General features: G+C 46.0%; 1 protein-coding gene across 3 annotated transcripts in view; it reads right to left on the bottom strand.

Moving 5' to 3' along the window:
- The window catches only part of GRAP2 (GRB2 related adaptor protein 2), a 60677-nt gene that overhangs the window by 23642 nt on the left and 21159 nt on the right, over positions 1-15876 (bottom strand). The window contains exon 1 of one of the 3 annotated variants that reach the window (XM_032346212.1): positions 13200-13446. The exons of 1 other annotated variant lie outside the window; for it this stretch is intronic. The gene's annotated coding sequence lies outside the window, so the exon portion shown is untranslated. Of the gene's footprint in view, positions 1-8449; positions 8454-13199; positions 13447-15876 lie in introns of those variants that run through there. One more of the 3 variants, XM_032346211.1, reaches the window with a different exon arrangement.

Genomic DNA, 15876 nt, shown 5'->3' on the forward strand with positions numbered 1-15876 from the left:
CAAGGATGAATTAATTTCCCAGTCAAAGGTGCCCTGCCGTCTCCGCAAACTCAGCCAGAGATAATAAAACACACACCCACATGAAAGGTCTGATTTATTTAATCCAACAGAGGGCAATGGTGTACCCCAAACCGTCGGGTGCATCCTGTAAATTTTTTTTTTTTTTTTTTTTTGTGTGTGTGTGTGTGTGCATCATGCGTCCCCACAACCTTTATCTACACATTGTTTGGCCATTGTTCTCCTTGTCTCTTGTGTGTTTCAGGGCATGTATATTTTAACATTTCAAGGAGTCTAAAGCCGACACAATACAGAATGACTTCACTGGGAAAGAACTGGAAGCCATTGGCTCCTGCTCATACTCTGCTGCTCTAATTCCCCGATGATCCTGGAAACATACGTTGTCCCAGGCATTTCAGAGTGATGAGTCCCTCACTCCTGCTTTTGATTCTAGGTTAATGATTTATGTTGAAATTCCTACTGTGTGCTTTTCTTCTTATCTGAACGCTATAGCTGTGGCTGGAGACTCTTTGCTTTAGTTTAGCACCTTTTCCTGGACGTTGGACATGGGAACAGGACACCGAGAAAGGACATAGATGGCCCTCCTTGAAAATTTGTAAGCTAGGATGGACAACTACCTATAAATCACCTGTTGGCTATTGATTAAATATTCTCCCGGGGCCCCAAATCAATCTATTCTGGAAAAGAAAGTAAAAGAAGAAGGGAAGAAAAAGCCTGAGCATGGTCAAGAAATCAAGGGCTGGTCTTTTTCCATTCTGGGCTTTCGAAGGGCAACACTTTTGCTCTAGTCTACACCAGCAGAATCCCTGCTTACAGAATACCTCTTCATCAGCTGGTCATGTTGGAAATGTTAACCTTCTTGCTGAATGTCTAACACGGTATACACGTTTCTTAACTGTGCCTACTCTTGAATTACTTCTAACTCATCCCTTTAAAATATAACTTTTTAAAATAACTTTATCCCTTTAAAATAGAAACCCTCAAATCCTATTCTAGTTAAGATCCTCCTTCTGGTTTCTCTGGAGACTCGGATCTGTGGCCACATGTAGAGGGTGAAGTGGGGGTTGAATCATGGCGGTACCAGTCTTGCAGATAGCCATGGACTTGAGAATGGCCATCGGGGGCCTCTGCTCTCAAAAATTTACGACCAGCAGCTCCTTCACTTACTAGACCTCCCCAGTCAGACATGGGGAATCAGTTCTTTTTAGGTTCAGGATCTCAGGGGAATAAAAATAGCCCTCTTAGGAGGACCTGGCCTGTTTCCACAGGTGTTCTCTCCATGGGATATAAACATTTCTGACTTTATTGCAACCAAAGCAAGCAAAGACAAGTGGACTATACTTCACCAAACCATTTCTGGCTAGCTGGCTGAGATTTTAGAACCCTCTAAAAGCGTCCATTTTAAATGATTTTGCACGCATGAGACATTCTTATTTTCTCTTGTCCCGAGGTGACTCATTGTTTCCCCCTCCAAAGCCCCGGGCAGGCATAAATTCCCCCAGCACAACTGGCAGGGGCGAACACGGGGAACTAGAGGGGCCCTCCACAGCCTGTCTGAGAAAAGCAATTCCCTAGCAGCTGATCTGCTGACGCCAGTCTTGGGGACATGAGGAAGTGGCTTAGGAAGAAGCCTTCAGAGAGGGCCCCGTCTGCCCTGCGGGAGTCTTTCTCCCACAGCAGTCATCCTCCGGCTGCTTCACTTCTGCAGAAAGCACACGGAGCTCTCTCTGATGACAGGGAGCGAATGGGCAGTGGGTCCCGGAGCGAGAGCTGAGACATGGGCAGGAGGGGTCTCAGGTTCAGCCCGTAACCGCGTCGCTGAGGCTGCCTATATACACCATGACCTTGGGATGCTGTCCCTACCAGTGCACCTCCTGCTGACCCTCTACCAACCGCTTAGGGTCTCGGTCTACCCTTTGGTCTTGCCTTGTAGATGTCTCCCTATTTTCTAAGTGGGAATCATCTCCTCAGCTACAAGGCACTTGTTTTAGGTTTGAAAGCCAAATAAATATATTCCAAAGACATACAGACAAACTTAACACAACTATAAATCTCTTTTATCCTTATTTAATCAAATTGCTGTTCTGTACGTCCCTGCTTGTCACTGTGGATCAGGGAGATCTCACCGGTCTCAAGGAGGTTTCCTTCTTTTTTAATTAGCTCCTTTTTTCCTGCTTAAGGTTTTTTGTTTTGGGGGTGGGGAGGGAGGGCAAGGAGAAGGGTATAGAAGAGGCTGGAGACAAATTGGGGGACTGTCCTGCATAGGTCCCCTCTCCTCCCCTGCCTTCTAAATTGAGTGATGCCCAAGACAGAGGGTCATTTGCTCTTCCTTCTTCTGGTTACTTATCATCTCAATCTTCTGTAATCAACACCAGTCTGACATATCAAGTGAAACTTTTAAGATTTTTTTTTTAAGCGATCTCTACACCCAGCGTGATGCTCAAACTTACAACCCCCAGATCAAGAGGTGCCTGCTCTACTGACTAAGCCAACCAGGTGCCTCTCTTTCCGCCCCCCCCACCCCAAGTTCAAAGCACATCATATAAAATTTCACTTGTCCTCAAACTTTTTATAAGAAGAATATCCTTTTCTTTCAGTGTAATGCCTATGTTCTCTCCAACTCAAGCAACTTCTATTCTTTTTTTCCCTAACTTGCCATTCTCTGTAACGTGAGGTTCCCAGGCACAGTGGCGGGGCACAGACCTGGCTGTCAGACAGACCTGGTTTCAGATCTCAGTTCTGCTGCTTCCTTGCTAGCTGGGAACCTTACCTCCCCTGTGCCTCAGGTTTTGCATCAAGAATTCAGATAATAATGCTCATTCCCAGTGTGGCCGGGGACAGGGTGTGGAACACGCCGCTCATCTTGGTGTTCGACAGTTCGGTGTCTCTCCAGTCATTTCTCCTGTATCTACTCTCCTTTCTTGTAGAGAAAACAGTTTCAAAATCCCGTTTTTCAAAAATCCGCCAAGCATATACCCCCTTCCCGGGGGAACGCTAGCTTCTCTCTCTACTCCCTACGGAGTCCTGGCTGCAGCAATTTCAGAAGGTAGGACGCAAAGAATTGTCATCAAGACAATCCTGTCAGTAGAGACAAAAGACAGCCTGAACCAAAGGGCAGCGGGGAGACGGAAGGCTGAGAAACAAAACTGATCTGGCTTCCAAGCTTTGCCGTCTGTCTGCCTCACCCAAGTCTAGAGAAAAGAGCCAGCTGAGCCTAAGTTCCATGTACTGATGTGATCTATCATGGGCCAAGAGCTTCGCAGGCACTTGGCGACACGATTATGATTAGGATCATCATTACCAGTACGACCATGACCGCCACGCCCATTTTATAGCTGGAAAACGGAGGGGCGCGATTACCGTCCGAGTCTGCTCGCCCCTGAGGCTGTGCGCTCTTCCCTTCACCGCGCTGCCTGTGCCAATACGAGCAAAAATAAAACTCCTGCACTAGTTCAGGATAATGACTAATGAGCTCAGGGTCCCCTATACCTTCCTGGGCAGCCATCCTTCAGCCAAGAAATTGTTGGGCACAATTCTCACATATCCACAAAATCCAAGCCCATTATTCCTTGGTCTAAGAAGGCAAAGTCTGCAATAAACCCGGCTGACCTCAGATGAAGCAATCACGAGCTTTAAGCCCATTTGCCGAAATGGAAGCAATCTCAGTTAATAAACCTACACGCGGCTTTTCTTCTCCTTGCCTTTCCCTTGGCTCCTGTCTCGCTCTCTCTTTCTGTCTTCCGAGGTCGTGGGTTTCTAACCTCTCGCAGCATCCACATCCCTCACAATCGAGTCTGCTTTTGTTCGGAGCTCTTTTTCTTTCTCCTCTAAATGCCAGTGACTTACCGCGAATCTGGTTAGAGCAAGTGTACCTCAAGTCTTTTTGTTTTTACACCTTCTACACTTCTCTTACTGAAATAATACCATGAAAACATCAACCCAAAAAAACAGCGACAGAACTGAAACAGGAAGAGCCCACCCAGTCCCACTCCGCTGCCAGACTGAGGTATCTCTTGCCATTTTTTTGTGCTCTCCTGATTGTTCCCTAAAGCAATGACAATTGTCGACAGAAACACTATGAATCCTGCTGGCGAAATCCAAACGAGAATGAAGCATTAAAGAGAATGAAGCATTAAAGACAGACACATGCCCAATCAGAAATTATTCAATGAGCCCGACGAGAAGGGCTGGAGGAGGCAGCAGTGGATGTGAGTGGAAGCAGGAAGGAGACAGACAGACAGACATTTTTGCAAATCCCCAGGTTTTTTTTTTGCTCCCCGCTACACTTTCTAATTTCTATTCACATCATGATTTTTTCTTCAAATATATCACCAGGATTTTATGGTGCCTTCATGTTCTCTTTTCCTTCTCTTCCCGTCTGTTCAATTTCATGTTTGTGTTTATTGATTCCGGCTCTGAACGCTTGGCTCATTTATCATATATATATGAAAGCCTCTGTCTTCTTGCCCTGTTGTCACCAGGGCTGTAACATCTCCCCCAAAGCAAAAAGGCTGCTCAGCACCCTCTCTTCCTTCTCTCGACATCTGCACCCTGTGTCACCTTCATTCTTACTCGGGCAGAGCACAAAACCAGAGAGTAGATGACTCCGTGACCACAACTGTTTCAATCTTCTTGTCACTTTTACTTATATTTCCAGGCCTCCACTTAATACTGGAATGCGAGTCATTTTTCAGTTCACTGGTCTCAAAGCTTGCCAAAGTGGACGTTGACCCATCCACAGTTTAACCGGTTTCATTCAATAAATCTATCCCTCCGATTGCTGGAGGTAATTACATTTTTATGTATCAAGTCACCCCATAAAGGTACTAGAAAGCTGCTGTCGCCCATTACTTCCGTCAGATGAACAGTTATAATATTCTTATCTTTTTTTGGAAATTTAGGTCATGATTTGAGTTCGCTTGAACTGAGGAACACCTGTATTTGCTTTGCTTAAGGTAGTCTCCTCCTTTTCAACTGCCAGTCTTAATCCCCTAAACCTTAGGCTCTCTAAGTTGGAGGTGACCCAGAAAGTCGGCCCTGTCTTTTCTTAATTTATTGAGATGATGGAGAATGGTCATAGGGAAGATGGAACCGGAAGCAGCTAAGCAGTTTGGTGAGTTGGTTCTATGGAACCAAATGTCTCACTGTAAATTTCAGTCCGAATTCTGCCCTGAGGAGGAAAAGAAATTGAATGCATGAAGATGACACTTGCAAGTTGCAAATTCTTGTTTCTAAGCCTTGACTATATTCCTGGCTCCTCCACCACCCTCCATGGGATGAGGCTCAGACTTCTTGCTCTCCGGGTCATTTCCTTCAGGTGATGTCACAGTTTGTCCATGTTCTTCTTAAAATGTGTTACCTAGAAGTCAGCTCAGCATTCGAGAAACGGTCTTAGCTGGGCTCAGTCCAAGAGCACTGTTTAATCACTTTCTCTGCACAACGGAGCTTTCACCACTGTTACTCTGTTGGCCGTTCAGGGTCTGACAGCAGGCACTGGTATGAAAGCACAAATGTTCCCAGCGCGAGGAGGGGTCACGCCAGGCCCCTCTACTTCGTATCTGCAAGAGGCTTCTGGGAGCCAGGATGTGAGGTTCAAACTTAATCTTTTTTATTTTGATCTTGTTTTGGTCCTCGCTGGCCAGTTCCTCCATCCGTTATGATTCGTCTGGGCACGGATTTGTATTCCCCCCTCTGGTGTCTCTCCTGACTCTTTTCTCACAAGCAAGCTTAATGCCATTTTGGTCTTTATTTCATAACTGAGACGTGGGCTTTGGAGTCAGGCAGAGCTGGGCTTGAGTCCTGGCTCCCTCACTCACCAGCTGTGTGATCATAAGCAAACTGGTTATATCTCTGAACTCAGTTTCTTACTGAATGCCTCCCTCCAGGTCGCCACGAATGTATTCATCAATGCTCTCTCAGCATCGGCTCCAAACCCACCAGATGAAGTGGTTCTCATTCTGCCGTGTTTTTCTGCATTTTCTTCTCTAGGGTCTCATGAAAAATGCAACCAAATGCCTTGCTGAGATCAACCTGGGCTGTGCCTGTGCCCTTTCCTTAAATGGCAGTTTAATAACCTTATAGGAAAATAACATAAACCACAACAGGGTCAGCAACTCTTTCAGGATCATGCCTGGGGAAATCCAACATGGAAGAAATCCATCTTTTCACTCACTTGCCCTCTTTTTTGTCTTCTGTTCCCCACTCCTTGTCCATTTTTCCAGCCCGTTGAGTTTCCTTTTACGTCGTTTAAATAGGCTGCTGTCACCGTCTCTCCCGTGCCCCCATTCTCCACCCCCTCCCATCACACTTGCTTGTTGGAGAAAGGACTCCTGTACGTTGAAGTTTTCTGGCGCACACTTTCTGAGAGTCATTTTCCCATTTAGAATTTGTCAATGCCATGTTGTCATGCTACCTCCCAGATGCACTCAAGACTCTCCTTTTGCCATTTCAGGCCTTAACAATCTCTTCCAAACACATCTCTCTAAACACGCTTCAGAATACCATTTACCCATGCACATATGCCTTAGGATGGCTTTTCATTATTCTCTAAGCACTCCCTCTGCACCCTCACCTCTACACCTGTCCTCCCTCTGCCACCTAACTCAGGCTACTATGTACAGTTGTGCAGGTTGTTTACTGCACGAGGACCTGTGGCTGAGGCTGCACTGGGGGTTAAAATCCAACCAGTACTCTTCTATCAAGCTTTGGGAGTCCTGATGTGGGGCTGCATCTGCCTAAAGTTAGGGGCACACTTTTCTAACATAAACAAAGACATCAAGTCTAACTGCAACTGCCCCTTCTAAGCCTTACTCAATGTCTGCCTTTGTCACACCCTATGCTCTCATGCTCTCTTATTTTCCTGGGGGACTCACTGTATTTACCCCTTGCTTGGTGTTGCCACCACGTTCAGTGAGATGGGCAAGCACCTGACCTTTTGGAGTCTAGCTACCAGAGTTCAAATGCTGGCTGTACCACTGGCTCTCGGGGTGATCCTGAGCAAGTTACTTCATGTCTCTGAGTCTCATATTTCTCATCTTTAAAATAATAATAAAAATAATAATAATAGTGCCCACCTTCGTGTTCTTGTGAAGATATCTGGATATTTGAGATATCCATCTAAAATACTTAGTATGGTGCCTGGTGTACATCGGGCCCTTCATGCCTGCTAGCTACTGTGCTTCATGCGTGTTCCTCAACAGCTAGCAATGACCGAGAGACTGGCTCTCAGGAAGAACGAGTGAGAAAATGTATCCCTCACTAGGTTGGCTTGCTAGATAAAGTACAGAATGTCCAGTTCAATTTGAATTTCAGACAAATTTTCTAGTTTAAGTTTTCTTTTTTCTTTCTTTCTTTTTTAAAGATTTTATGTATTTGCCAGAGAGAGCACTAGCAGGGGGAGCAGCAGGCAAAGAGAGAAGCAGGCTTCTTGTCGAGCAAGGAGCCTGATGTGGAACTCAATCCCAGGACTCTAGGATCATGATCTGAGCTGAAAGCAGACGCTTAAGTGACTGAGCCATCCAGGCATCTCTCTAGTGTAAGTTTTCTAGCATAAGTATATCCCAAATGTTTACCTTGTCCACAAAAATCCCACAGGGGTAGATGGTGCATTGTTAAAAACAATGGCAAGGAGTCATTTGAACTTTCCACTCTGTCCTCTCTGCTCGGCCCACTGCTTTTCATCTCACACAATGCTTGCCCTACAGGGTCTCTGACATAAAAACTGGGGAGTGGGCCAGCTTGTGGCATGAGACTCGAGGTCTTGGAATGAAGCCTTTAGGTGTTCCTGTGAAGGTTATGCTTTGCATGGGGAAGTGAATATTCTCTCATTCATATATGCGGGGAGCCACAAAACTGTCACACTTCCCACCTGCTCTGCCTTTCATGTGTTATTTGCTACTTTCCACGTGGTGTGGCCAAAAGGCACGCTTTTCCTGTTAAGCATTCTGGCATACTATGGGTTTTGATAAGTGGGTGTGATAGATTGGAATTTGTGTTTCTGCAATGGAATTTGTGTTTCTGCAAGTGAATTTTCTTGTAATCCATACTTGTGGTAAAGTGGGACCCCTCTAAGCCTTCCTACGCATTCAGACGTTTCTCTTGTGATTATTCTGGCGTTTTGCATTGTTATTCTCAAATTCACTATCTGTGCTCTCATATCTATGACTTGTTAAATTTTTCCATGCTTGGCATTTGCACCACAGTAAAAAACAAACAAAGAAACAAAAAAATCGCAAAAACCTCCTGGGCACCGGCCCCAGTGAATTATTAGTAGTCCCAACACATAGTCACCAGGTTGACATTTACTTGTGTTACCGTGTCTCTAGTCCCAATGACAAATAATCCTTGAATCGATTGCTGATACCTCATCCTTTTTTTAAATTTTTAATTGTGATTTGTGCTTTTCTAGAGCATTGCCTCTTCCTGGAACTACTGTAGAGAAGCTACTGAATCCCCAACGTGCTTCTGTTCCCTTTACGATCTCCTCTTTTTTATTCTCCCTCTTTTTTTTTTTTTTTAAGATTTCATTTATTCATTTGAGAGAGAGAAAGAGAGAGATCACAGGGAGAAAGGGAGAAGCAGGCTCCCCGCTGAGCAGGGAGCCCGATGAGGGACTCGATCCCAGGACCCTGAGATCATGACCTGAGCCGAAGGCAGAAGCTCAACCCACAAAGCCACCCAGGTGCCCTTCTTTTTTATTCTCGTTCATTTCAAATCCTCCATTACTGACTCCTCACCCAGATTCTTTTCTCTCCCAACTCTGTCTGCATGGCCAAGCAGTGGTGACTTCTCCTCGGTCTGGTTCTCACATTTTCTGCTGCTGGACCTCACAGGGCTTTCACTCTGCTCTCTCTCAGGAGTATCTCCTCTGCTTTATGCATTCACTCAGCTGACATCCTCCAGGCCCTACTTTGTGCCAGGCATTGAACTCCACATGGAGATCCAGAGTGGATTAGAGAAGCAGTCCCAGAACTCAGCTGCCTCCCACTCTCGAAGGAAAGACAGAGAAGTTGACAAAAAAATGAGAGCTGTGTGCTAAGAGAGCTAAACTTCACGTGGTTGAGGAGCCCAGAGGAGTGGTTCCTAATCCAGCCTGGGATGGGTACAGGTGCAGGAAGGGCTGGGGGAGCTTTCCAAGTGAGATAACAAAGAAACTGAGTGTTGCACACAAGTAGAGGGCACGGACGTCACTGATGGAAGGAATGATCCATGTAAATAGGAACTGTGGAGCCCATTTGGTTCATTATAACCATTGTGGACTGGCGTGGGTTGGGGTTGGTGATTCGGGTGGGGGTAGGCCACAGAGGACCTTGCACAGCATGCCAAGTACATTAGAACTCATGCCGCGAGTAAAGGAGAATCACGGAAATTGTTGATAACATCTGCATTAGGAGAATGTTTAATCTGGCAGCAGTATGAAGGATTGGGGGGGGGGGTGAAACTGAAGACAAAGAAACCACCACAGTGGTCTTGGCCAGAAACGATGGAGGCCTCATATGACAGCGAGAGACCTCGCTTCTTCCCTGCACCTTGGGTTTTTGTCTCAATAGTAAGTGCTTTACATGCTATCTCATTTAACACTTGCAAGGTTCTGAGAAGTAAGACCCGTTGTTCTATCCATCTTATATACGAGAAAACCAAGGTGCAAGGTAAAAAGACTGTCTAAGGTCACATGTGTTAAAACATGTTGGAGCCAAGATTCAAATTCAGCCTGTGCACTTAACTAATATGGTAACCTGTCTATTACTGTGGCCAACTATCAATGGCTAGAAGGCAGAGAAGAGTCTAGAGCAGCGCGCTCCAACAGAAATATGCAAACCACAAATGTGAGCCACATATGTCACTTTAACTATCTCACTAGCATATTTAAAAATTTATTTTTAATAATTTATTTTATTTGACATGATATATCCCCAATACTATCATTTCAACGTGAAATCAATATAAAATATTACTGAAATATTTTGCATTCTTTTTTCTGAACTAAGTGCGGTATGTATTTTACAGTTACAGTATATCTTGGTTTGGACCAACCATATTTGAAGTACTTAATAGTACATGTGGTTACCAGCTACCATATCAACCAACATGGATCTGGAATGGCTCTCATCTTTCTGCTGTGGACAACATGGTAGATGGAGATAACATTTTCAGAGATAAGGCACTAAGGGCAGAAAAGATAATCTGGAAAAAAGTTTGAAATGCTTGAGAAACATCTAGGTAGAAATTCCTAGGCAGGGGTTGGATATATAGGCGAGGATCTCAGCATAGAAGTCTGAGTAGACATAGACGGTTGGAACCTAGTCTCATAGAGACAGTTATTAAAACCCAGGTTTAGAAGGAACTCACATGGGGCAATTATGTACAAGGACTGAGTTCTGGAAACAGAAGGAAGGGCTGGATGCCTTGTGTAGGTAGAGGAATTCATTTGTAAGTGTCTCCCCTTGAATGAGAAGGAAGGACAAAGTGAGTGGGAGAGCAGAAGGTAAGTTCGTGTAGGTCAAGAGGATGATGGGAGATAAGAAATAGCCCTTCTAGCCCGATGTCCCTTCTAGCCCGATGTCCCTTCTAGCCCGATGTCCCTTCTAGCCCGATGCTGGCAGGGGTTCTCTTGCCTCTTCTACTTCTTTTTTTCTCTTCTACAGAAAAGTGAGCCCTATTATTGCTGATTCCTCACAAAATCTATATGCAAAAAGGGGAGGAAGAGGCAAATAAAATGTAAATATTTGTTCAACCCCAGGAAGTAAAACCAAGATGAGTACTCATGTCTCCCAATTGCCATTCCATATTCTCCCTCTCATTAAACTTCCTATTTTGAAATAATTATAGACCCACAGAAAATTGCAGAAATAGTCCAGAGAGTTCCCCTGTCCTCTGCATCCTCTTCCCACGATGGTGACCCCATACACCACCACCGTACAGCAGCAACACCAGGAAACTGACACCGGTACAATACTATTAACGAGACCTTTATCTTTTATCATTTCTTAGCAGGAAGCACCCTGAGTAAAAAGAATCAAAATGGGGTAAGATGTAATGTCCAACCAGATCCAGACCTTTATGGGTGTTCAAGAGGCTTTTATCCCTGTAACCAAATGATGTGCCTCAAATAACAACACCTAAACGCCACCTTAATCCTCAGGCCAAAAATACCTTCTTACAGTGATCTGTAACTTGTACCAACATTATATGGTCAGACCAGACTCTTCGCTGTTTGGCTTCTGGTTATGGAGAACAGCAAAGGACCGAAGAACCGCTCTGCCGTCCCCATCCGGGTCTCTAACGATGACTGTATGACTCAGAAGGGAAAGGGAGGTGCCCCACAACCAGGTCTCACTGACTACTGAACCCAGGCTCGGTTTCTGACAAGGCTGCGTGTCTTGCTAGATGCTGTTTCCCGCCCTTATCTACAGAGCAGAAAACCAGTGGATTAGGAGGGAGTCATTCAGATACGTGACCCCATCCACCTTTCAGGTTGGGATGATTTCAGAGGAGCCTACAGCACCCAATACGATAGGCTCCTCAACAAATGTACGGGGTTTAATCGAATCAGCACACAAAAGAAACAGACCCAAAGGATACCCGCACATTCCTCAAAAGCAGGATCAAAGAAAGAAAGAATCAAGACATCTCTTTGCTTCAAGGAAACAAAAACCATTGAGAGAAAATGCAGCCAACTCAAAGGGAACAGTGGCTGTCCATCAGCCAGGGTTTGGCCAAGGCAAAGAACCCATCTATTAACAGTGAGAGTTTCTCTTTTTTTTTTTTTCCTCTAAGTGGTAATTTGTTAACCAGTAAATATGGAATGACTTTTTTTTTTCTCCCTTGGAGATAAATGAGCTCTAGTTCTCAAAAAACGATATATCTGGCAAGAGGTGGAAAACAGAAAAATGAAGTGTATATTCCATCAAGACCTGAAAATTCAGCAAAATACTCCTTTCTGGTAGCTGGGTGAGAGGAATTTAACAATTGGCCTTGACAATTTCTGAGCAGCTGAGGAAGGAACAATTTAGCAGGAAGAGGCTGGATAAGGGTGCTCAGATGCCTTCAGGCTGAGTGATCTCTCGAAATGTATTTTGTGTATCTATACCTTTCCCTTATACTGTCACGTACCATATCTGTGCTACCAGTAATAAAACAGCTTCTGTCCAGTTGGAGAAGGCAGGCTGGGGGCAATTCGCAGTCGGGAAGACAAACTAGAGCCTGAAAGGAACAGGACCCAGGGAAGGGGGAAGGGGACTCCTGACTCGGTCGTAGCCATGGGGAAGGGTCTCCTGCCCCCCAGGTGCTGTGACCGAGCAGCCCTTACAGGATGAGAGTGGAGGAAAAGAACCGAAATCAGCTCAGCTCTATCAGGCTGATTAGCCAAGGGTCAAGGATGAGAAAACCCATCCTGTGTTTGATGGACTGGCCCTGCACGGACCAGAGTTCGAAATTCAGCCCTGAGATCTGTTCTGCCGTCGACCTGTACCGTGACAGTGTGTTTTGGCCGTCTGTGTCCGACCCAACCATTTGTTGGGGCTGACTAGAGGCAACCTGCATTTTCAGATCTGGGCAGATGCTTACACAGACCCCGCTCTCCAGTCAGACAAGAATGCCACCAGATGTGACTAAATATGCCTCCCTTTCTAGCCGTTTCAATGTGAGAAATCCCTCCCCTATCAGTCCGCTGCAGAAAACTATTTTTATCGGGGTCGTTCAAGCCCAGCTCTGAGACGCTCACAGATAGGCCCACAAAAGTTCCCCAGCCGACAAGGAAATAAATCCCGCGCCAGACAGACTCGAACACTCGGCCAGGCAGCAAGGGGAGTGTGAGTCCTGCCTGCGATCCCGGAGCTGCAGGTAAGCTAAGTGGGGGAAGCAAGGCAGAATTAAAATGTGATTGCCGTGGCATCTGGTCTCTCCTCTCTCTTCAGCTTCCACGGAAGCAACCGAGAAAAAGGGGAGAAGAAGCAATTTTAAAAAAAAAAGAAAGGGAGAGACAAGGAAGGCCCCTTCCCGGAAAACCAGTTCTCAGCTTGAATGCTCAGCTGTTCATTCCACTTCAGAGAGCCAGTGACCACTTCCTGGGCACCAGGGGACAGAAAGTCTCAGTCTGATCCAGGCCGGGAGTGAGGCAAGGGGTGGCAGCTTCTGCTGTCTCCCTTCCCCCTTCCAATCACAATAAATATATTTATACTCACTTGATTGTGGCAGCCAGACAATGCTCCCCTAATTGGCAGTGATCAGAGCTCCAGAATTGCTTGGGTGAACCTGCTGTCTCTCTATCAGGCAAAGCAATAAGGGGCCACTAAGGCAGTCCCCATTAACAATTTCCGGTGGAATGAAAAAACAGTCCCCCGACTCCTGCATGGCAATGGATTTTCCTAACAGCTCCTAAGAGCCAGCCCTTGAGGAACTCAGACTTAGAGGAAACTGCCCAGCATAGAATGCTTTTCTAAATCTTCCCCACCCCCAGCTCTAGGGCATAGAGGGAAAAAAAAAAAAAAAAAAAAAAGAAACCATAGCCACTTCCTTCTGCTGGAGGTTCTTTTGTTCTTTTACGTTTTTCTCTTTTTCTCTTACGGGCCTTATGGAGCTAGCTGTCATTTTTGGTGCTTGGTTCTTTGCAAATTTCAGGGACATCTGGCACGCAGTTTCCTGCATTTGCTAGTTTCGTATTTGTAGATGCGGATGCGGTCTCCACTGCGTGTGCATGTTAACATTCCATGTGCATGACTGATGCACACATAATTTGGAATTTGAGGGCCTTGGTATATTTTGACATGTAAATGCGACTACCACAGTGCTGATCATACGTAGCTGCTTAATAAATGTCTGTTAAATAAATGAACGCATCAAGAAGGCAAATGTCACTCATTGTTCATTCATTCATTCATTCATTCATTAGACGTGTGACTACCTGGTATGTGCCAGTGTGTGGCTTAGAATGTGCTAGATGCTACGTGTCCAGGGACGCACACCCACGGTCCCTGCCCTCAGGGAGCTCACAGTTGAAGGGTGGGAGACAAGCTCATAAACAGGCGATGATAAGACATCATGGAGAGAGCCCTGTGCAAGGTGGCATGGCTGAGGAGGGAGACCTTAGTCTACCTAGGAAGGGGCTGAGGCCATGATGTGTGTAGTGTAGAGGGTCTCCTAAAGGTGGTGACGCCTGGGCTGGCACTGTAAAGTGTTCCAAAGGAGACAGCATAATCGAGGCAGGATGCAAGAAACAGCAAGGAGTGAGCAGAGGAGGTCTAGAAGCCCGAGGGTGTTCGGGGAAAGCACTGAGGCCAGGAGTTAACAAAAAAGAAGTGGGGGCTCAGACAGGGAACTGGCTCTGGCCAGTAGGGCCTGGGGCGAGTAAAGAAAGGAGCTTCAACTACCTCAGTTAGGACTAAAATTCTTCTGGATTGTGTCAGAATTCGTCCATGCACTCCGCAAAGCAGAATTTGAACCTGCTTTGGAAGCACTGCCCACGGGCCATAAGTCACTGCACCTGTCACTGATGAGCTGTGTGAACCCGAGCAAGGGCTGCCTTCTGCAGGAGTGCACTGAGGGCACGGACTCTTGGGCTCTTACAAGCTTCTAGAGGGTAAGTTGCCTGAGTCTCTGAGGTTCGTGTGCAGATCACAGCTGGGCCTGTACCCTGTGCGGACCACGGGGCTCTGAAGTCACAAGCCCACTTCCCAGCAGCACACAGTACCCCAGCACCACTGTCTTAAGGCACAGAGATGGGCAGGCATGTTGAGTGCAGCTCAGCAGACGCCCCTAAGCAGTCTTCACGAGAATGTGCTGCATGATGGAAATATCCTACTGTCCCCAGCCTGGGTCAGGGTCTCATTATCTGAGTTCTGAAGAGCCCCCAATTAAATTCATAGCACGGATTGCTGCTTGATTACATCTCTCTAAAGCACTGCTGAGCTTATATCCTTTCTGCTCAAAAACCCTGACTGATTCCTCTTCACGTATAGAATCAGGCACTAAATTCCTAGAACGACATTCGAGGCCACCCTCAATCTACCCCCTACCCTACCAGCCGCAACTTCCGCCTCAGCCAGGTGGGACCCTGGGCCACGGCGTCCATGGAGATTCCTCCGGCTCTGCTTTTTCTCCCTCCAGCCCCCTCCACTAAAGGTCCAACTCAAATTCAAGACCATCTCTTCTAGGAACACCGTCTGGCTGCCCTGTCCTCTTTGGCATCCCATGTGGTCTGTACGATGTTGTTCATTAGTGACCATTAATTTCACTTTGTGGTTTATGTCTTACTTCCCCAGGTAATTTGTAAGCTCCAGAGGATAGGTACCAAGCCTCCCTCCTCCTCGCAGTCTACGGACTGAGCTCAGTACCCTGCTCATGGTAAATAATTGCTGACAATGGCTTTCCTCCATTGCAGCCTCCAGGAGGCCACTGAGTAAAATCCATGGCAAGTAGAATTATTACTGTGTCATCACAGCCCTGTGGCCCAAAGTCCTTTTTCTGTCTTCTTGGAAAATGGAAACGTTGGAGAGAGTGGTCTGCTACAACCATTTTAGAGTAAAAAGGATGTGAAACATTTCTCCGACGATTCATAAACAGTATTTTAGAGGCGTTCCCTCAGAGCTTAAAGTTCATCCGGGAATAAGCTATTGTGCAGGTACACTCCACCAGGAGGAATAATCACTCTGCTAAATTTAAAGGGAAGAATGATTGAAAGCTCCAGCTCGAAAGTAGAAATGGTTTAACATCACACGACTGAAGAGGAACATGAGTGACTTACTTAATGTATGGCCCCCAGTGTTCGGTTTTTATTGTATGTTCCACTGGGCAGCGCACGGGCTTTCTCACAGAAGAGGAACTGGTATTAAATCAATAAGGAAAATCACCATTTCCTTACTG

Source organism: Mustela erminea, chromosome 6, assembly GCF_009829155.1.
Source record: "Mustela erminea isolate mMusErm1 chromosome 6, mMusErm1.Pri, whole genome shotgun sequence".
NCBI classification, from domain to species: Eukaryota; Metazoa; Chordata; class Mammalia; order Carnivora; family Mustelidae; genus Mustela; species Mustela erminea.